The sequence below is a fragment of the Ochotona princeps genome, chromosome 3 (genome assembly GCF_030435755.1).
Source record: "Ochotona princeps isolate mOchPri1 chromosome 3, mOchPri1.hap1, whole genome shotgun sequence".
NCBI classification, from domain to species: domain Eukaryota; kingdom Metazoa; phylum Chordata; class Mammalia; order Lagomorpha; family Ochotonidae; genus Ochotona; species Ochotona princeps.
Window position 1 is genome coordinate 39616889 of NC_080834.1, and position 24823 is coordinate 39641711.

A 24823-nucleotide genomic window follows, 5' to 3' on the forward strand; every position below is an offset into this window, starting at 1 on the left:
AAATCTTTTCCCTAAGTCTGTATTCCACACTCTTTAAAATATATATATATATATATATATATATATATATATATATATATATATATATATATAATTGCAAAGTCAGATACACAAAGCGGAGGAGAGATGGAGAAGAAGTTCTTCTGTCCAATGACTCACTCCCCAAGTGACCACAGCAGCCGGAGCTAGGATCCAGGAGCCTCTTCCAGGTCTCCCACACAGGTTCAGGGTCCCACAGCTTTGGACCATCCTCAACTGCTTTCCCAGGCCACAAGCAGGGAGCTGGATGGGAAGCAGGGCCACTGGGATTAGAACTGGTGCCCATATGGGATCCTGGCACATTCAAGGTGAGGACTTTAGCCACTGAGTTATCATGCAGGGCCCTTCACATTCTTTTCATAGAGTAGCTTGTAGTACTATGCCTCTGAAAATCTGTCATTATCTTGGATATTACCATATATAATGGAAGAAATGCAATGGTATTTGTAACTGGCAAATAACTATTTGGAAGACTATACATTTATTTTTGCCTTAATGGTGCCAATGTTTGCTTTGGCAGAGGCTACTTCCTTTACTCTTGGAGAATGAGTCTGCTGAATATGATACACATATTTTAAAAAGCTGAAAACTGGAATATTATAGAGTTCCCCAATGCTATGTAGTTTCAAAAAGTGGTTCATCAGTTAAGATTTAGAATACTACAAGCGCCAAAATTGTATTTTAGGAATCTCTATGTATACAAATTATTTCATTGTTTCTGTCAGATTTTATGTTTGCTTAATGTAGAGCATATGCTAAAACCAGATTCTAGGAGGAAGTAGAAAGACTTTTTCCAGATGATCTTATTTATACTCATTTTGTGAGAAACGTCATATAAACAGTTACCATAATCTCGCTATAAAACAACCTGAGTCAGGGTATATAGCTAAGCAAGAAGCTTTTTCTACTTTCTGGATATTGATATTTTCTGTTCGATGAGATAAGCAAAGATAAATGTGTTATCATTCATCCTCAGTTACACATTTCTGGGACGGAAAAGAAGACGTACTAAACTTGGAGAGAGAAAAAAACGGCTTTTCCTTTGGAGTAGAACAGAAAGCTGTAAGGAGGCATTTCTCTTGTCCAGGGTAAGCTGAGCCCTCTTGAAGGGCTAGCAACCAGGGACTGAAAACAAGTAGTTCTGAAAATCTTGCTCAGGATTGGCTGACACCGATTGGAAGCTGCTTTACCTTTTATTTCTGTTATCTTTGTTGTGACAGTTTAATTGAAGTCAGAAAGAGAACTGAGAGTTGTGAACTTAGTTTTTGATATCCAGGCTCTTGTAGACCTTGAATAATTGTCCATGAAACTAGATATACCTTTATTGTATAAACTTAGTTTAGTGCAGCCAAAGGAAAAATACGTAACATTTCTCACCTGAAAGCACTTAACGACTTGCAGGTTATCTTATTTTTGTTTGTTTGTTTTATTTTGTTTTGTTTTGTATCACCACTTTTCTTTTGGTAACTCTGTGGTATGTATTTGCCAACTGTTCCTCAACTTTTTTTCTTGTACTTTCTATGATAGAAGACATGGTATGAAGCCTGTCCCTTGACCTAGAGCATATACTTGTACCCACTGAGAAAATTTCAAAAAGTCTCTCCTTGTAATATGTTTTCCTTCAGGATGATACACTTGCTAATACATATGGCAACTGACAATAGAGCTTGAACATTCTGAATATTTCCACCTGAAAAAGTCTAATGCAAATTCCATTTTCTTTACAATTTAAGGAACACTTGATTTCCCAGAACTGAGTGAACTCCAAAAACCAATATTTCAGTTGATAATGACATTTATGGAAACAAATAGTAGAGCATTTTAAAGTAAAAATAAATTGAAATTATTATTTTAGGGATCAGCATTGTGGCTCACATGCTCAGCTGTCACCTGAGATAACACTGGCAAATGTTGTGGGCACCTGTTTCTGCCCTGGCTGCTCCATTTCATATCAGCTTCCCAGCAGTGCCCTGGAACAAAACACCAGAAGTCATCCAACCCCCTTGTGCTCTTGCCACAGAGGAAGACCTGTTGTGGCCACTTGGGGAGTGAACCAAGTAATGAAAGATACCTCTCTCTTTCTCTTGCTGTCTGTTATAACTCTGACTTTATGCAAAGCTTTTAGGTAAAATAAATGGAAATTGAAAAATATGTAAAAAATAGGCTCCAACCTAGTCATGGTTTTGTTTATATGAAGTTACTATATTGAAAGCATACAATGCTCAAATTATTCTACAAAAAAGGTAAGCTAAAAAACAAAAAAAAGTCTTGTCTCAGCTAAATATCTAACTGCACAAATATAGGAAGGTGCCAAATTTCAGTTCTAGTAACCACATAATAAACTTAATACCAGATGAATAAAGTCAATATCAGATTGCTTTTTAAATAGTTTCTACGTTACTGAAAATATGGTTTATAGTACTTATAATAGTGATCCTTTATTTTGTGAATACTATTGCAAAGTTTAACAGTGGAAATAGTAATCACTTCTTTTATTTTGTGGTTATAGTGGGTGGTAGTTCTGTTTTGGGTTGACTTAACTGATCTTCCCGATCAACTTGAAAAAGGCTGAGTAAGGTCTGTGGTGGACAAGCTGGAAGTTTTGACATGATGGGTCACTTCTGGAATATTCTCGCATCCTTTAGAATTTTGCCTTAACTTGATCACACCACAAGGGAAAAGTTTCCCACATCCAGAAAGGGTTTGCCCTATGAACAACTTGTTTCTATTTGTCATTGTGTTTTACCTAGATAAAGTCACACAACCAAAAAAAAAAAAAAAAATTAATAATAACTGCAGGAAAGGACTCACCAGAGAACAAGTTTAGCAGAATAACTTGTGGCCACTAATTTGCAAACAACCTCTTACCATAAATATGTTTAATAGGGTGAGACTGCAGGGAATAAACAGAGAAAAGTACAGTCCAAAATTTATTGTAACAAACTTTATGGTAGAAAACTTTTGCCTCAAATCTTGAAAGAAATCATTATTTCCTTATTTTATTTTCAAATTTATCTGTAACTTTCAATGTGATAAAATACAAAGGTAGAATTTTTTTGACATGATCCTTAGTTAAACCCCACAAAAAAATTAATCCTAAACAAATGAAAAAATAAGCTTTTGTAAAAAATGTCCTGAGTAATTTAAAAGTTAATGAAAAATTTAATTTAAAATATAAATTCCTCTTGGTGCATTGTTTTTAAGAATCTGAACATAATTCTTTTTGGAATATGCATTTCCATGAATTTTTGAAAATGATCATATGGAATATTAAACTTTTATGTTTTGCTTAAATTATGATTATTCTGAACACAATGACATTTGTAACTTGGTTTTCTTGAGTATTGTCAAGTCAGACAGATAGCAGGCAAGAAGAAACAGTAATAAAATCTCTCATCTGAATTGAATAGTTACGCCGTGAAAATCCCACTCTTGAGAAACAGGGTTTTTGTTATGACCATATATATTTATGCTGCTAAACTTTGCTTAAGGAGATGGTCTTAGGAAATAAATACATCCCATTAAAGCAACCTCAAGCTACCAGAAAAAAAGTGAGGTAGATAAGAGAAAACAGAGACATGTAGTGTGCTTCCATGTTTAACCATCAACAGTGCGCAAGGACCCAGCTGCCAGGCTAGTAGCCATGAGCAGCAAGACCTGCTTAGCCAATCACGCCAGCTGATGTGGCAGAGTGTGGGTTGATACCTGGGACCCAAACAGAATCTCTCCACTAATGTGAGAACATCTCTGCCTGGTGAGGTATGCAGCACAGATTTTCAAGTTGAGTTTTGTTGATAATTGAGGTCATTTATTGTGAACATAAAATTCCATTTCAAAATACTGAAATTCCTTAAGGAAATATTTAGGTAATGTATGAGGTATGACGCTGGCTAAAAGCCTGCAATATTAAAAAAAGATTAAATGATTAGCTAACTAATGGTAAATACATAATCTTGTATGTAACTTCTTGGAAACTACAAATTTTTATGATGCATAGCTTTTACATAAAGAACATTGAATACTAAAACAGTTCTTAGGGATGCATAAATGGTAATAATATAGTGCTGTCTCATTTCCACATCGTATTTTAAAGGATTATAAAAATCTGAAGTTCATAAGGCACTTTCACGCTTGAAATTCACACAATTGATTGCAGTTGACAGAGGTTGCATTAAAATTTTTTCAAGACAAATTATGATTAGGATGTCTGTATGTTCTACATATTAATGATACATTTTATGAATGACTATAAAAAGAGAAATTGAAAAATATAAAAACAAATACAAATACTGTAATGGAGATCTATTACAGGTGTTTTTTTTTAATCTACTGATGATTTTGTGAGCACTCAATAGCAGAGAAAAAAGTAGAATGCGTAGACCTCTATTTCATTTTATTCATGAACTAGTGGAATGTTAATATTTTTACACAATTATATTTTATAGATCACTTTATTTACATGAAGGAAAGATCCTAAATTGCATTTCTTTAGTGCTTGCATATGCATATTAGGACACATAAAACTATTTTTTGTTAGATCTGTTTAATATGATATGTATGTAGTCATTTTTTCAGCTTTTTATTGTTCTAGATGAAGACTAAACATTTTTACAAGAATGTGTTATGAGTTGCATTTCTGAGAGTGCAGTATAAGTTTTTTATGCCAGGAACTGAACAAACCAGAGAAAATTAAACAACCAGATCAAATTTATACATAAGTTCACAGTTTTCAGCTGACTGAAAATTGTATATATTGTCAGTGTATACTTTTTGGATGATTCAAGGCAAGAAGAGCAACTATTATATTGAGGCAAACAAAAAGCTAACTAAGCCTAGAATTTTCCATTTCCTCTACAGGAGCCTCTGTAGACTGTCAGAATGCTCCCTAAGGGTTACCAACATATATATAAAGATCTATGCCTCCTTATCAAAATTTACTTGCCTTTCTAATGCAATCATCTGTTGAGTTTACTTGGGGCTCTATATTCCATTATTGTATATTTAAAAATGTGTAGTTTTACAAGTAAAAAGAAAATTATCTTTCAGAGCTATATTATGAATCATTTTTGTGGGATAGATTGATTAAAGTGTTTATCCATTTCATTTTGGATGGCTTTTATTAATTTCTTTAAGCATCATGGGAACCTAAAGCAAATGATTCATAATGATTATTGTGGTTTCTTTACCTGAATAAATACTTTAAAAGGCTTTAAGTTCATTGTTTGAGGTTTATTTACTTTTTTATTATGTAAAAAAGAGAGAGATCATCTTCTGTCTGTTGGTTCATACCTTAAATGCTCCCATTAGCAAGGGCTGGATCAGGCAAAAGGCAGAAGCCTCCCATTCTGTCATAATCTCCCGTGGGGGTTTCTCTTACAGCTGGCAGGGGCCAAGGAATTGCGGTATCAACCGTTGTTCCAGAGTGTGCAATAGGAGAAAACTGGATTGAATCTGAGTGAGGTTTTGGAATCAAGCATTTAATACAAGATGTAGGTTTCATAAAAAAAAGGGGCCCATGCTGCAAAATGTCAACCAAATTTATTTTATGCCTTCTGACTGTTTTGATATTTTTGCTATGGATTCAAGTTTTATATGTGGATACAAGGCCTGCAAATGTAAGATTATGAAATATTTTTTTATTCTCCTTTTCTTTTAATTTTTAATTCATTAATTACATTGTATTATGTGACACAGTTTCATAGGTACTTGGATTCCTCCACCCCTCCCCAAACCCTCCCACCATGGTGGATTCCTCCACCTTGTTGCATAACCACAGCTCAAGTTCAGTTGAGATTCCCCATTGCAAGCATATACCAAACATAGAGTCCAGCATCTTACTGTCTAGTCAAGTTCAAAGGCTTCTTAGGTATACCCTCTCTGGTCTGAAGACAGAGCCAGCAGAGTATCATCCCGATCAATTAAAAGCTCCAACATATTTTTTAGAAAAAATATGAAAATATTATACATATTTTGTTCATGAGGAATTTCTCTAGAAAGGAACAAAATAAATAGAGCAGCAATTAATATTCTGTATATAATAATATATAACATTAAGAATAGGAAGGGGAACCAAAACAATGATGAGTCAGGTAAATCTGCTGTCTAAAGTACCAGGACCCTATGAGCACCAGTTCAAGTTCTTACTGTTCCACATCTCATCCAATTCTCTGATAATATGCCTGGGGAATTAGCTGAAGAAGCCCAAGTCCTTAGACTCTGTACCCATGTAAGAGAAAAGAAAGTAGCTACTGGATCCTGGTGTTAGACTGGTCCAGCTCTTGCTATTTTATTCAACTGGGGAGTGACCCGATGATGTGTTTCTTTCTCTTTCTCTTTCTCTTTCTCTTTCTCTTTCTCTTTCTCTTTCTCTTTCTCTTTCTCTGTCTCTGTCTCTGTCTCTGTCTCTGTCTCTGTCTCTGTCTCTTTCCCTGTTTGTTCATCCTTTCTCTCTTTGCAACTCTGTCTTTTAAATACATAAACATTAAAAAATAATACACAAATAATACAGAGATAATCCATCCTGGACAAACAAGTTCATGACAAAGATTGTTATCCAGAACACATTTAAAATACTGTTTCACACATCAATAGGAAGAGCACAGATAACTCAACATAAAAATTGCTAATATGTATGGATAGACATTTCAATGAATGGCTCATAATTATGTGAAGATTTCAATCTCTTTGGTAATTAGGGACATTCCAATTAAAACCACAATGAAATTCCATTTCACAACCACCAGAATTGCAAAAAAATTAACAAGTTCTAAAACATGAAATTTTGGCAAGGCTGCAGAATAACAGGAACTCACATAAAATAGAAGACATTCTATTGCAAATACATTTTTTTTTGTAGCAAATTGCCCTTATGTAATGAAGCTGAACATATAAAGTCTCAACAAAACCAGATTTTCACAATGTATCCTAGAGAAACATTCATGTATTTTTGCTAGCAGTTCAGTAAACGAATATTAGGTGTTTACAACACAGGCACTGTTTATGTTGGCGAAACAATATGAGAGATTCATATGAATTAAAGGGCCATGTCATACATTAAGAATAGAATTGAGTAGCGTAATTTTACATTCTCATAATGGGAAACTGTTTTTGAGGATTTTTTTTAATTTAAAAGGCAAATTTATAGAGAGAATATAACATAAAGAGATAGATTTTCCGCCCACCAGTTCAATCCCCAAACTGCCAAAATGACCAGAACTGAATCAATCTGAATGTAGCAGCTAGGAGCTTCTTCTGTGTTGCCCATGTGGGTGCTGTCACTCTGGAACCTGGGTCATCCTCCATTCCCTTTGCAATGCTCATAGTCACAGAGCTGAATCACAAGTAGAGCAGTCTGACACACCATCTGACACTTGTATGGGATGCTGGTTCATGTAAGTGGAGAATTAACCTGTTGAGCAACCATGCTGGCCAGAGTAGACAACTATGAAAACAATATAGCTAAATCTCACAAAAATGTTGGGTAATCAAAAGCAAGTTGCAAGAAAAAGAAAAAAAAATGTAAAACAAAAGTTTCACATGAGAAAGGAGAAAGTGGTCTAAGGGTTAAGACAAAAGTTTAGAAGCAGACATGCTGTGTAGTAGTGCTCGGAGTTAGGTCTTGGTTCGTCCCACTATTGTAAATTACTGCTGATGGGTAGGTCATAGCTCAACTACAAACCCTCTGTCAAAGTGACTACCTCTATACGAAAAATTCCCAATTGTTCATCCCTTAGGGTTGAGAAGCAGAAATCAGCTAAAATGAATGAGAGGCACCGGTCTGGCAGATTCTCACACAACTGCTTTAGTCTCTCCATTCTCTGTCTGTTTTCAACTTAGTTCGTGGAATTTAAGAAGTTTCCAGTACATCATCATAAATAATTTAGCCATAGGGTTGAACATTCTTCATCTGAAAAAAACTGAAATCCACAGTATAGCAAAACTGAAAAAAATGTGACCACTGACATGAAGTCATAAGAAGGAAATACACCACAAATTGAGGCTATGTGTTTAAGGTATATATGAATGGATTTTGCATGTAGGTGTGGATCCCAAACCATTATGTATGTGAAAGCATTCCAAAATATGTAAGAAAAATCCATAATGATTCTAGTATCAATTATTTCAGATAAAGAGCCCTAAACCTGTATCAAGAAAATTCTCTCTACTTACTTTGAGACTTAGCTCTGGACTCAAATATTCTTATTTCTTCACCTATTCTAGACACTCATGCTCTATTGCTTACCTTTTAGAAAAAGAAGAAACTTGTCAACTGAAGATTTAAGCAGAAGCCCTGTCTAACCTTTCAATAGCACACTGAGAAAACTGGATATATGTATAGTATATGTGCAAAAGAAATATTACTTAAGTGAAAATTCTCTGAGATTCATGAGTGTCATGGAAGTTTCAGTTGATTACTTGGTTGATGGATTAGTTCAATTATTATATATATGTGAGGAGAGGACTATATGAGTATTTGGTTAGATATTTTGTTAACTAAACTGTAATTAAAAATTCCTGGAAAAGTTCAGGGCAAAGATAATATTACTGAAGTTATTTGACATTGCATTCATCCAGACAAGACAGGTCATCTTATTGGCCTGATTTCACAAATGAATATAAAGTTACTTAAGTGCTTGTAGTCTCTAAGGAGCAAAGCCTTATCTATTCGATAGTTGACTTACGAAAGAATTCTTGGGGTATCCCGTGAGGGTTGAACTCTGTGTTGTCACTGTCCCTGCCTAATTCCAGAGAGCTTCACTGTTGTCTCTCCAGTCCAGAAAAGCTGCTCAAACAAGAGCATCTTGGCTTAGACGTCAATTAGAGACACCACAATAATGCCATGGTGTAAACTGAATGAATTTTCCCAGGCCCAGAAACCTCTGTTTTCCACAGTCTTGTGTAAATGCATGCCTGCTTTCTCAGTTTTGGCAACAGACAAATGGAACAATGCATCTCCTGACTCCACACTTGGCTAGAATCCTTTCCTGTGCTCCTTGCCCTGTTCTGACCTCTGTGATCTATGTCCCAACGTGCATGTCTTGACCACAGTTCACCCTTACCCCGTTCGACCCTGTGAGCATCAGCTACAACCTTCCTGCACTCTGTCCCAACATTGCTTTGTCCATTTCTTGACTTGCCTCCAGGCCAGGCCTGATTTCCAGGGCTCAATTTCAAGAGCTGGCTTCTCTGGTGGTGTATTAAATCTACTACTCATAGAACAGCAAGTAGTATTCTAGGAATTTTTGTTGTTTGAATATCAAATGTCTAATGCATAGACACAGCTTTTAAGAATAACCAATTATTATTTTAAGAATAACCAATAATTACATAGAATGGTTTGTGGAGCTACCAAAAACAGTCATTGCTTTAAATCAGCACAGGGTATCAAAGATGTTGAAATGAAGAGGCAATACAATTGACTATACCCTATTATAGAAGGATTAAGAAGAGATTCGTATAATATACAGAGATAGACTAACAGGGTTAATGATTGAGAGTGTCATAAGTGATTCACGGTTGTCATGAGCCAAGCTGAAAGCCCATTGGCGATCTCCTTGGAGAAAATTGGAGGAAACAGAGAGGATAAAGTCAGATAAGAACAAGAAATGGTGTTAATGTAGCTATGAATGAGCTAGTTAGACAGAAGGGAGATTTGAAGAAGGAGAACTTCAAATATGGGGTAATGAGCACATTCCTACAGTTGAGGATGCTGGGTCACTGAAATGAAGATAAACCTTTGAAGAATCTAGAGGGTTGCTGCTCTGACCTGTGTCCTACATTGGCTGAATGTGTGAAGGCTTAAGGGTATCATGAGAAAGCACAACATTGGGAATCTTAATAAATCCCACAATCAAATAATTGACTGTCATTTTGAAATCATATGATGTAGTGACAGAAAGGAAAAGCTCCAGAATCACATTTTTTAGGGTGAGGCGTCTTAGATCCACCATTTACATAGGGGGTAAATGTATTTTAACTCATTCTGCATTCTGCTTCCACTGAAGCAAAGCAGAAATCATAATAATACTTAATTTGTGAAATTACTGTGACGGTAATAAGAACAGGGCTTAATACTAGTAAACTTACACCAAATGTTAGCTGTCTGTATTAAGAAGAATATGTCTGCATGTTAACCAGGCACATCATAGCAAATATGATTTTTAGTGACTGCTCAATTTCTGTTCAGATTGGCTCTTAAGAGGGAGTTGAACAGCATTTGCTTGTGTACTGACAGATTGATGATTCAATACAATTAATTTATGATGATTATAAAATATTCTAACTCTCTATGTATATCCACCAAAAGATTTAGAATTTAGAGGTGAATTTCTTTGAAAAAAGAACTGGGCAAGAAGCAGGCATTAAGATCTGACGTGCACTCTACTATAGATCACAGAAAAGCTCTTCTTTGAGGGTTTCAGATGTATTTAAGACAACAAGGTGCTTTATGATCCATGTGAAGACTGAAGACCCAAGGAGATGTGCTGAAATCAACAGCAGAGCTTAATGCCTGGTAACCATACATAAGTAATTCTTGTCTGTGCTTGTCCACAAGCCCTTAAATAGACACCCACAATTAGATTGGATTAGAGAAAAATCCAAGGTATTTTTGGTAAGTGTAGAGGGATTCCCAAGTCCCAATGTAATATTAGGAAGCAAGTATTCAGGAAGGCTCTAGATGGAAAAGTATGAAAGGAATTCCAGTTATACAAACAGGACATGCAGATAAGGTAAATCTCAAGGGATGAGAATATGGCTAAGGCATGATTAAAAACAGAATCTGACAGAAATACATCTTGGAATTACATGATTATTAGCAAGTACATTCCTTTTCTAATAAGATTCAAAATTTAAACTTTGCTCAGGCAGCATGCTGGTATCCATTCTTTCATCAAATACATTTATAGCAGGTACCCTTCTAGACATGCATTCTGGTTTGTGTGTATATACAAATTGTTATATTTGAAAGAAATCTGGGGGTGAGAAAATGCTGTGGCTTCATAGTAACTTGTTCATGAAGTGATTTTTACTTAAAACTAAATACCATGATGAAAGAAATCAAAAGTAAAGATAACGCAGCAACAGCATGAGCCCTGGGTATTTACCCCAACATAGAGTGAGGTAGTTTGGACTGGTGCTGTGTCACAGAAGTTTATGACAAGGCTTCATGTCCTAGCTACTCTGTTTCTGATCCAGTTCTCTGCTACTGAACCTAAGAAATTAGCAGATGTTGGCCCATGTACTTGGGTTTCTGGCAGTCACTTGGAAGACCTCGAGGGAGCTAATGGATGCTCGTTTTAGTCTAGTCCAGCCACATTTGGTCAATAAATCTGCCAATGTCAGATTCTCCTCTCTCTCTCTTTGTTGTTTTACCTTTTGAAGAAATGAATGCATTATAAAAATCAATAAATAAGTGAAATGACTTCAATGAATATCAAGGTACAACAAAATTATTTTATTGAAAAGTATAGTCTGAAGAGACCTCAGAAATATATAACCTGTGTTATTACAAATAAAGGTAAACTGCAGAGTGCTGCCAAACACATACAAAAGGCTAATGACCTTCTTTTTTCAAATCCTTGTCCTCACATTTTGTTCAAGGCAAGACTATTCTGATTCGTGTCCGTATAGATTACATCCATCGCATAACAACTTACAAAAATGCAATAAATAAATAAATAAAAATGCTAACATATATTGGTGGAATACATTTACCCAAGAATGTGAGGGTTACAAAAATTACAAAATATTAAAGAAACAGAAGTGTATTTCAAAGAACAGAAAAAAAAATCTCCCGTACTCATGGATTGGTACAATTAATATCTTTAAAATATCCATGCTACCGAAAAAAAATTACAGATTTACTGTGATGTCAACCAGCAAACCTACAACATTTCTTTAATATCTGGAAAAAATGATGCTCAGATTTATATTGAAACACAAGAGATACCAAATAAATAAAACACTTATAAACAGTAGAAGCAAAACTGGAGGCAATTGTAGACTTCAAGACACACTGCTATTTTTGGCCTAGTCAAATTTTTGCCTCCCTCCATACTGAGTTCATTTTTGCTCATATCTCAGTTGTGACAAGTTCATCCCATGTTTCTGACAAATATCTAACTACAAGAGCTCATGAGTATCACATTATATTCCTGGCCATAGAAATATGCATGCCCCCTGCTTTTCTTTTGTAACATGCCACTGAGATGAAAAATGATGCAATTCTTAACTGATGACAACTCTTAATTTGCACTTCTAAAACCTTTTGGTGTTGTTGTTGTTGTTTGTTTGTGTGGGCCAAAAGATTCAAAGGATTCAAGGTCGATTTTTAGGAGTAGAGAAGTGATAGAGTAAGATCAGAGAAAGATGAATGCAGCCTGGAGTCCAAGTCTACCTTGCAGAGGTTAGTGGCATCCCCCACGCACATTTCCTTGAGGCCTCGGGAGTCCCAAAAGTAATTCATTTATAAAGCAAAGAGGAAATTCCACTTGGTCTCGTCTGGAGATTATTTGGAACTTTTAACTACTATGTTTTAAAGATTAATTTTATTTTTATTGCAAAGTCAGATATACAGAGAGCAGGAGAGACAGAGAGGAAGATCTTCCCTCTGATGATTCACTCCCCAAGTGACAGCAATGGCTTGAATTGTGCCAACCCAAATCCAGGAGTCAGGAATTTCATCCAGGTCTCCCATGAGGGTTCAGGATACTTTTTAACAGCAGTGCCTCTTGCTATGCTCATTGTAGCCAATGTATTTTTTTTCTTTTTTTTTTTATTAATTATTTTGCATTATTTGACAGTTTCATAGGCTCCGGGAATCCCCCCACCCCTCCGCACGCCCCTCCCCCCTGGTGGATTCCTCCACCTTGATGCAGCATTACAGTTCAAATTCAATCAAGATTCTTTCCTTGCAAACGTATACCAAGCATAGAGTCCAGCTACTTATTGTCCAGATGGGTTGAACAGTTTCTTGGGGAGACCATTTCTGGTCCGAAGTTAGAGCTGGTAGAATATCATCCCAGTCAATTAAGAGTCCCAATATAACATCAACAGCAATTTGCAACATTATGGAATTAACATGGTTTTGAGTAACCAGTATGTTAAAAAAAAAAAAACAAACAAACAAGTTCTTAACCACAACCTATGATTATCTCATTGACATTTCAATTTTAGTTTATATACAGGACCGGCTGCTATATACCTTAAAATGGCTATAAGGTACCATTCAGCTGTCTCGTGTCTATTTCATTTTCGTATTCAGCCATTTGTTGTGTTGAAGTATAATTTTGCTGATCTTGGCAGATTTTAGGGTAATCTAGACTGGCTTGTAACTCTAACAAGACATTTGTCGACAATTAAGGTGCAGAACATTTTTTTTTGGGGGGGGGTGTGCAGGATGCCCTCGGAAGCTGAGTACTCTGAGGTCACCCACCCCCAACCGGAGCTTCCGCAGGGGATGGAAGAAGTCCAAACACTACCGTGCAGAAACCAACGTCATCGGAAAGACAACCAGAAGCCCTGAGCGGTCCGCAGAAACAGAAGAACAATAAACGTCTTTCTGGACCATGGAGGAGAGCTTTCTCTGGTCCGAGCCTGGCTCCACCTCTGGACCCCCACCCTCCCTCGCAATGACCATTGGGATCGCTCTGAAAACCCCTCATAGCAAACAATCATATAAACTAAAAAAACCTAAAATAAATAGACAAACAACAAAAAGTAGAGCTTGGAATCTGAGAGGAAAGAGCTGGCGTGGATTGGCTCATGCCTCGCTGGGTGGGACACAAAGAGTAGTCCCTCCTCACCATGGTAGCCAATGTATTTTAAAATATTATTTAAGTCTAGTGCCTGGGTCCTGGCTGTGTAGGGGCCGGGAACCCGTATGGGTCCCAGCTGGTGTCCTTGCTCCCCGCTTTCCATCCAGCTCCTTGCTTGTAGCCTGGGAGGGTAGTTGAGGATAGCCTAAAGCACTGGGACACTGTAGCTACATGGGAGACCCGGAGGAAGCTCCAGGCTCCTGATTCTGGATCACTCAGCTCTGGTCATTGAGGCCACTAGGGATTGACTCAACGGACAGAAGATCTACTCTGTCCCTCCTGTCTGTGTATCTTACTTTCCATTAAAAATAAATTTTTAAATATATAACATAATTAATCATTAAATACATTTCCAATAAATCTTATACCTATGGCAAGCCTTTATTAAATAGTCACAAATATTCGCAAAATTTGTAATCACTTCTGTGCTTACTTTCTCACTCATTTTATTCCTGTAATTCATATTTTTTATACTTGATTACCTTTACCTTGTGATATTTTATACATTCCTTTATTATGTGAAGTGAAATCCAAATATGGAATTACTACTTAATTAAATTAATAAAAATGTATTTTTGTGTAGAATACATTCGTGTTGACTATTGTTTTCTCATGTACTGATTTACATGAATTAACCGTAACTACCCTGATTATTAAATATTATTTCTTGCAGTTCTTTTTATTTTGGTGCCTTTTATATTTTTATATACATCAGTTAATTGCAAAACCCCAAGGAAGATTTTGCATTTAAAATCTTTAGTTTTTAATTTTTGCTTTGCATTTTTTCAATTACAAAAGCTAGCACTTTCTCAACTATATGAATCGATAGTAGGTGAAGCCACATGTGTGGACTACAAATCTTCTGAAGCTTTGCTTCTAGTACTGCATCTTTTGGATACGTTTTACAGTTTTATCTGTATAAATGTAAATGCTCAGATGAACAGATCTATGTGCTATATATTTGAGTTTGCAAAAATTCACATTATAAAAAAATATACATGTATTTTCCAAATGAATATACATATACATATATACATATATCTTCCAAGTAGATTCTTTTCTCTGGTCGAGTTCATTGCTGGCTCAAGGATCACACGGTGGCATCATTTTACCCAACAAGCCTTTGTGTTTGCTTTTTTATTTCTTCACCCATCCGTTGGCTATTCAGTGGCTCATCTTCTGGCTTCATGGTGCCGTACATTTTTAGTTTTATTTCATACTTGTTGTTGACTTCGTTTCATGGCTTCTCATTTACGGGAGTGTACAGTGGAAGCATAATAGAGACTACTATATCCAGACTTGAAGGTAAAATGCAATATACATCTCTACTTCCAAATCAAAGATGGACTGCCGATGAAACTGTTGGACAAATTTAGCTAATGGGGTGCTGGGTTTTCTGACATTGTCTGTACCAACAACATCAGGGCACACTTAAATAACAGACTGATGGACTTATGAGTGCTTATGAAACATTGTTGTAATAATATTGGGAAAATCAGTCAGGGGTGGGAATATAAAGAGGGGGTAGGGAAATCTCAGGCCCTATGGAATTGTATCATAAAATTTAAAACTTAAATAAATAAATAAAACATATATTTTTAAAATCCTTGCATATACATAAACTTATGTTTGAATTCTCTTGTTATTATACCCTTTCAGGTAGCCTCCAAGAAGAAAGAAAAATGTCTCTAATCCTTAACAATACCAACAGAAAACCTACTTCTTCTCTAAATCGATTTTTAAAAATGTCTGCTTCTCTTCACCATCCAGGAGATGAAAGAATAAAATCCTCACCTTCCCAAAGTTAGGTATGGACAGAGGGTGTCTTGGTTAACTAATTACAAACTTCCTCTGTGGTGACTTGGAAGCCTAGAAGTTTGTGGAAAAAAAAACAGGGAGAGGCTCAGGTACAGTAATTTTAGAGTCATTTATTACTATAGCTAACATAGTCTGCACCAATATTCCCATTTTAATATAATATTAACAAAGTAATTATAAATGTATAATGCACATTATTATTTATCAAGATTTTTTTATTTCACACACATGTAAATTCATATCAATTCCTTTTCTAGTATTGATTCATAAAAAATAATACTTTCAAAAATATTTTATCATCTTCTCAAAAAAACTATGATCCCTAGCACTTAAAGTCCTTGCCTTGAACACGCCAGGATCTCATATGGGTGCCACTTCTAATCCAGGCAGCCTTGCTTCCCGCCCAGCTCCCTTCCTGTGGCCTGGGAATGCAATCCAGGATGGCCAAAAGCCTTGGGACCCTGTACCCACATGGGAGACATCGGGGAAGCTCCTGGCTCCTGACTTCGGATTGGCTTGGGGAGTCAACCCATCGGATGGGATATCTTCATCTCTGTCTCTCCTCTTCTCTGTATATCCACCTTTTCAACAAAATTAAATTAAAAAAAAAAAAAACTATGATTCACTCTTGACTACTCATTTTTTTTTTTTTTTTATGTTTTACATGGGCATCTTGATTTGGGAGTAAGATTAAAAAACAAATAACATGCTAATTTTATTTTCTTTTTTTGTTACTGCCTCATCCATAGCATGCTAATAAAAAAAATGAAGAGAAGTACAAAACATCAATACATGTTGTCCAGGGCAGGAAAGATTGAAATGCTGTTTTAAGATGCCGAAGAGGTACATTAGAGAACCTGGGACCGAGTTTCAGCTTCTGCTCCAGATTCTAGCTTTGTTCTATCTTGATCCTATGAGTGCGGACTCTTGGTTCTGGCCTCAGCCCAGCCCTGGTAATTGAAGAAACTCAAGAAGAAATTTTGGAATGACATTGCTATTTCTACTTCCCTGTTTCTATCTCTTGCTTTCCAATAAATGAATGCAAACTTTTAAAAACATAAAACTACATATTAACCAAAAGACTTGGAAAGGTGCTAAGCTCATGGGCATAGAACATGTTTGTTAAAAGATGTTATCTTGGGCCTGGCACCGTGGCCTAATGGCTAAAGTCCTCACCTTGAACACACTGGGATCCCATATGGACACTGGTTATAATCCCGGCAGCTCCACTTCCCATCCACCTCCCTGCTTGTGGCCTGAGAAAGCAGTCGAGGATGGCCCAAAGCCTTGGGACCCTGCACCCATGTGGCAGACCTGGAGGAAATTCCTGGTTCCTGGCTTCGGATCAACGCAGCACTGGCCGTTGCGCTCACTTGGGGAGTGAATCATCAGACGGAAGATCTTCCTCTCTGTCTCTCCTCCTCTCTGTATATCTGACTTTGTAATAAATAAATAAATAAATAAATAAATAAATAAATAAATCTTTAAAAAAAGATGTTATCTTAGTTAGCTTAGTTATGTAATTTATCATTTTATATATATTCATATATTTATATCATATGCTACATGTAGTATATACCAAATATCCATTTGCCTTAAATATTATTACCTCATTAATTGAAGAATTCATTTTTGTTTTTAAGAAAATTAACTGTAATTTCATTGTCAAAATTTGCACTAAAATATTTTTTATTGCATGCATTTAGCATCCCTCCTTTTCCTATACAGAGTCATTGCATGTGTCCTTGGCGGAGCTGACCATGTTTAATCTCCTACCTCTTTCACGCTGTTATTCACTTCATGAGGCTGCTTCAAGATATGATAAAACAATTGTCAGGATGAAGTTACAGCTTGAACAGGCAACTGAAGCAACAAATCATCTGATTTTAAAGCTCCTTCCCCTTGTAAAATTGGGAACAGAAATCAGGGATGGCTATGCTGGTAACGTGCTTATATACAATACTATTTAGAGGGAAAAAAAACGTGATTTCAGTTAAAATCACAGTAGTTTCAGTAAAAAGAGAAAAGAATGGGTAGAGGACTAGGAATTGAATGTAGATGTGATGAATCTTTGGGGAAAACTGCATTGTAAAATCTGTTGGTTTATCTTAAAAATTAATGCAGCCAAACAACTACTTTTTCACAAACACATTTTTTGATAGATTAATACCTAGTAAACTAATTGGGAAAAACTTTAAATTTTTGCTTAAAAAAGAGTCTTTGTTAGCATTATTATTGTCAAAATGACTGTTAGATTTTATCTTCGTTGCATAATAATTGGGAGAAATGGAAAAATGGTTTATACAGAAACATTAACCTCTGTTCAAGAATAAAAAAAAAAGGAGTGAATTCTTGTATGTTGGATAGCTAAAGAAAGCAGGAATAAAACATGGCCATCTAAAACAAAACAATAGGGAACTAGTTAGATTATCCTTAATGGTGGTTTTGTCTTTTTTTTTCCTCTGTTGCACGAATTTTTGTTCTTGATATAATTGTAACAGCTTATACTTTTTACATTCTTAACTGCCATTAATTGAAACAGTTAAATTCATTATTCATTTTCTCTGAATATCATATTTCTAATATATTGCAATTTTCCAGACATATATAATCGTTGTTGCATACACATTTGAAACATTCTTCTATGGGAAATTTTCAGAGGATTTAGCTTATAGTGTTAAAATTTCCCATGTGCCTGCCAAGAGATGTGGCTCAGCTCCAGCTTGTGGAAATGATTTCACCCAAAAAGTGAAATGCTGTTTGTATGCAAGAAGAGTTCCCTATAATCTTGAGAATGTGGTATACGTTCATTTGCATTGTTCAGAAGCATTATCATCATATTTAACATACCATCAGAATCACGTCTATATAAGTTCATATGTTATTCTTCTAAGTGTTTCTATAATTAGAATTACTTAATTAATAATGAATATGTGGGCCTGATCTCATCTCTCACTGTTTCCAGAGAGTACGAAAATATTGCTTCACTTTCTTTGGTTTGACATTTCTCTAATCAGTAAGGTTTCAGCATGTGAACATCAATTAGCCACTACATTAACACTTTTTTATAGTATTACTTCTCTGCTTTTCTTAATGGTATAAAAGCAGTGGATTTATTATAGTAGTTCAATGATGGCAAGAAATATAGCAATGAAAGTCCCCAAAGTTCATTTTTAGTTAAGATTCTTTATGAGTTAGATAATTGAGAATAAGCTCATAGAATGGATATCTGCCAAGAATTAACAATGCTTATGTTAGTGAATTACGTTACTTAGTAACAGAAGCACCATAGCGTTTCCACAACATTTCAAAAATACATTCGAATCATCGTAAGGTTCTTAGAGTCAAATGCATGACAAAATATTCAAACCTATTACATACTTATCCCTGTGAATATTACATTATTCTTTTGTGTCAAAGACCATTTGTATATAACTCTGGTTTTCCTGAATTCTGGATACTACTTCTGGATCATAGTAGAGAAATAGCCTTGCAAAAAATAAACAGTTGTCAATTCTAGAAATAACGAATAAATTGAAACTGCAGTAAGACAATGCCTGAACAATGGAAATCAAAGTATCAGTGCCAGTAAACAATCTAATTTGTTCTCTCACAGTGAAGAGTCAAGACAGGAGTTCTTGATGAAGTTTAGGAGATGTGGCATTCCTGGTGGGATCATGTCCCATTTACACACAGGCCAGCAGTTCTCTTTGTTGGCTTTACTTTCTTTTAACTAGTACTCTTACCATCACCCACTTCATATCCCAGGAATTTCTTGGCACTTTTCTATCATGAAAATGTGAACAACTCCCTCTAAGAAAGTTTTTAAGCTCACATTTTTGGAGCAAATCTGTCAGCAATGGGAACAGAAAACCTAAAATCTGTCTGGAAAACAGTAGCTGGCAATAGAAATGACAGAAAAAGAGTAAAGGACTGACTAAATGGCTCATAAAAAAATGCATGGCTTGCAGACACTGGCAGCTGCCATTGTGCCCATTACAGGCCTACTGGCTGGTGGGGTGGGGGCAGAGGGTGTGAGCTTGCAAGGGGCCCAATGGACAGTGCCAGCAGGGGTGGGCAGACACCTTGTGGCTCAAGCCAAGGCAGCTGCAGTGAGCCTGGGGATTTCCCCATTTTCTTGGCCTCAGGAGGAGTAGGCGAAGGAGAGGAGAGAACGTTAGGTAAACGTACTGGCACTGTGTACTGGTGGATCCAACTTGGGAAGCTTTGAATAGGCTAGGAACTAGATTAGACAGAGGCGTAAGGTTCCAGGCCAGGACACATGTCAGGAGCTTGAGATACTAGTGGGTGGGTAGAATTTCAGGCCATAACACCACCATACTAGAAGACTAGGGTTCAAAAGACAGGGCTGGGGTACAGGGACTGTGGATTGCTCAGGGTAAGGGTGTTTGTGGATCTGTGGATGGGGACAGTTGAAGGAATATGTTGGAGGTGAGGAATGAGTTCTGAGGCACTTCCATCAACTAGGCCACTGTACTTGGCAATAAGCAAGGGGGCTAAGTCTGAGCGGTTGGAGGCGAGAACTGGAAAACCCTGAAGGGTCAGACTGATGCACCAGCCCACATGGGAGACCTGAGCTGGGCTAGTTAACATTGACCACCATTGACCAGTACTCACTGGTGTACTAAAACTAGGGCTGGGGGCCTACCTGGCAGGGCAAGATTGCAGTGCCTGCCAGTGAGAGTCAGAACAGGGGACAGGGGATGTTAGGCTGGGTGATGACACTAATCAGACAATGAGAGAATCAGATCTAGGGGCAGGTTCTATAGGGGCTATGTGGGCCCACCCCTGTGGAACTACAGTTCTGCTGGTTTACTTAAGAGCTGAGGTAGTGGCAGGTTGACTTAGGCATGACCATGGAACCCTCCAACACTCATAGGTGCAAACGCCAGCATTCCACATGAGTGCTTATTCATCTCGCAGACGCTGTACTTCCTATCCATCTTATGGCCTAGGAAAGAGGCAGCAGATGACACAAAGGGTTGGGATTCTGCACCTGTAGGGGATACTGAAAAGAATCTTTTTGCTCCTGGATCCGAATCTGTTCTGTTTTGGTCATTGCAGCCATGTGGGGAGTGAACCAGAAACCCTAGGATCTTTATCTCTGTATTTCCTTCACTGTGTAAACTGACTTTTCCAATAACAATACATAAATCTTAAAAAACGGAAAGCATATTTTTTTCTAAATTATTCTCCATGTGCATGAAGATCTAGTTCTAATTCACAATTTTTTCACTGAAGTACACTATAAGAGTACCATGGCTGGGATAATGATAAATAATATCTCCCCCATAGGGAACATTCCAGTTCTACTCATCACTGGTTGTGAAACTCATCAGATATCTACACCTGTGGTTAAGTACAAGAACTGTTTCACCATGCAGCAGAAATTCTTAATATTTATTTAAAAAGATACACAGTCTACTTACTCTATATTTATCTTTAAATTAATTGCTATTAAAGACATATTTATTCTTATTTGAAAGGTAGATTTTATGGAGAGAGAAAGAAACATACAGAGAGAGGTCTTCCATTGGCTGATTCAATCCTCAAATGGCCTCAGTGGCCAGCATTGAGCTTATCCAAAGCCAAAAGGCAGGAGTTTTTCCTGGCTTTTAATGTAGGTGTAGGGATCCATCCTGCTGCTGCAAGGTAGTTTATACATGCAATACATTCCTGAAGCATTTGAAAAGTTTCAAATAAAAGCATGTACATTTTAAAGGTGATACTTCCCCCCCTTTCATATTGTGATGTTTTGCAGGCTATTAACCATAACCAAATTATTTATATTAAATATACACATAACAGTATACTTTTCTTATTTTCCTTCAAAGTTCCCGTTTGTGTCATAGGTTGGTTCCTCATATATTCTTCACTTCCCTACCTCTTTCCTTTTAAAGATTTGTTCTAATTATTTGTTGAACTGATAATGGCTATGTGCCCACATATGAGATTAATTTGTACTATATAATCAGCAATGATTTTAGCTGAACTTTTACGGATTATAAATGGCTGTATACTGTATGAAGACATGCAAACCCTTGTTCTCAACTTACTCTGCAAAATAGTAGGTATTCAGAAGTCAAATTCGTCCAGCCATATTCTCAAGTGAAATCATCCACAATATTTAGTGTTTCCATGTGCATATTTATATATATATGTGTATGTGCATATGTGCATATACATATATATTCATACATGTGTATGTATATATGTGTGCGTATATGTAGTAGAAAAATGATAATTTTACTAGAACAGTAAAATCTAAGCCCCATGGTAACCCCAAGAGCATGTTGACTTTAACAAGCGATATATTTTCCATTTAAATTTCTTAGTTTTTTTTAAAGATTTATTTATTTTAATTACAAAGTCAGATATACAGAGAGGAGGTGAGACAGAGAGGAAGATCTTCCGTCCGATGGTTCACTCTCCAAGTGACCACAAGGGCCGGTGCTGCGCCAATCCGAATCCAGGAATCAGGAACCTCTTCCAGGTCTCCCACATGAGTGCAGGGTCCCAAAGCCTTGGGTCATCCTCGACTGCTTTCCCAGGCCACAAGTAGGGAGCTGGATGGGAAGTGGAGCTGCCACAATTAGAAGCAGCGCCCATATGGTATCCCATCGTGTTCAAGGTGAGGACTTTGGCCGCTAGACCATGCCACCGGGCCCCCATTTGAATTTCTTAATAAAACTAGGGGAATATACCAAGTATTAAAGACTAAGTTTCTTTTGAGCTAGGATAAGAGAATCATTCATGTCATTGAAACCATTTATTTGTGCATTTAACTTTATTCTTTAAAGTAGCAGCCAACACACTATAATAATGCTTATATTAGCATGATATACAATACAAATTTTATGTAACTTCAATACCATAGAGATATCACATGTTTATCATCATACTCTTGCAAATGTGGATTGGTTTGATTTTGATAATAGCTACTGCAGGATTTACATGTACTAAGGTGATAATTTTAAGTTTGGTATGTTGAATTCTATTGTTTTGTAACCAAAACTTTTTTTGCTCATTTCGCACACATTGGTTGAACATCTGTTTTGGTTACAAAGAAGATTGGGGGGAAGGGATATATTTTAAATCAGGCTATAGTGTTGACAGCTTTGTAAATCTGTTTGGATTCATGTAAAAATTCCGTCTTCTTCCAAAGCTGGTATGAATGATAATGATTTATATGTTTTTATTTTCAACATCAAAAAATGAAGAAGTTTTAATCATTATTTTTCTTTCTTGTTATGAAATTTCATTTTTCATCATGTTTTCCTAAGATTTAAGCCCAAGTTCAGTTTACAGAGTGATTGCAGGAAACGTGACTAGCTAATGTAGGTACTGCAATTGAAGATGCTAACTCCAAGTTTACCAACACAAATGACTTTTGCAGAACTCAGCAAACAAGAACGTATATACTTTCCCCTAATATATTTAGTGTCATCACTTCCCTAGTTCACCATTTCCATTTCTGAATTCTTCAAAAAAAAAAAATAGGATTCTACAAAAAGCCTGTTTTTGTTCTTGGAGGAATCACAGGTAGTGGCCATTCTAACATGAAATGTGATTTCTTTTGCCTGTACATTTCCACCTGTGTCAGTACTTGGTTGGATGTTTATGAGAAGTAAAGCATTTGAATTCTTCTAAGTCTAGGAGATAATTGAATAAGAAATAGCCCGTATGTTTTCAATGGTCCTCTAAAAGCATCTGTATTTAGTGAATTAAGAATCTGAATATGGGTTCAGATTTTTTGTCAATGTATTTGTTCCAGTACTTTTATTGGTGGTAACACATGTTGGCGTTCTATGTTTTAAGACACAAAAGAGGGCCCTGTGGGGTAGCCTAGTGACTCAAGTCCTCACCTTGCATGTGCAGGGATCCCATATGGGAGCAGGCTTGTGTTCTGGCTGCCCCACTTCCTATCCACCCCTATTCTTGTGGCCTGGGAAATCAGTAGAGGACTGGTCAAAGCCTTCTGCACCCTTGTTGGACACCTGGAAGAAGCTCTGGGCTCCTGGCTTTGGATTGGCTCAACTCTGGCCATTGTGGAAGATTTTTCTCTGTCCCTCATTCTATCTGTAAAATCTAAAAGTAAATAATAGATCTTAAAAATTAAGAAACACAGGAAGTTTGATTTCCAACTAATTTCAACAATACAATATCAGTGAAAAGAAGTTTCATGTTTTCAAGGCTTTACTTGTGAATATATCTCAGTAATTTAGATTTCAATAAATAAAATTGCCCAAGTAATTGTCATGTAAACAAAACAGCAATGCAATGAAGTATAAAGTTTTCAATCTTACACATTGTATCTGATGTTATTCAAGAAAATAAATTATCATATTAAGGCAGCCTTAATAGCAACCCTGTATCCACATGCCTCTTACTCCTATGATTTACAATAATATCCATTTTCTTTATTTCAAGAAAGTGTATTATATTTATTTACATTATATATATATATTTCAATTATTGTTCAAAATGAAATGCTATATAAAGGTGAGAATAGATTGTCATGTTTTTCCATACTTCTTGTTAAACAGAAGCATATCAATATTTTAAGAGGTGAAGCATAAAAAATGAAATATGCACATGCTATGACATACTGAGAGTAAAATGGGTAAACAATACTATTGAGCCAGTAGTACTAGAAGCCCAACCAACTTCAAAATGCTTATAGGTGTAATAGAACCATGCTGAGGAAAACAATTTCACAACTTGGATCTCAGAAGGAAAGTAACACTTCAATCAGATGGAACAAAATAAATATACAATCCACTTAGATATCCATGGACCACCGATGCCTGAATAACAGTGCTGGGTAACCGATGACAGCCGGAAAAGCCAAAGCTATTCTCCAGTGTTTCAGTCAGGCTTTCGGCATTCTGCAGGTCCTATTGTAAAGAAATGAAACCTAAGAAAGTATTCAAGTTAAAATGTGTGAAATTGCAGTGATAGGTACAAACTGTAAATTATACTGAGAAGGTAATGTAGAAACTATGAAGATCATGGGATGATGATGCTAGGAAGGAAACAAAAATCAGCTGAACAATAATGTCCACAGTGCAACATTAGTGGGTCACAAATTTATTTTACTATTGGTTCTACTAGATTAACAATCACAA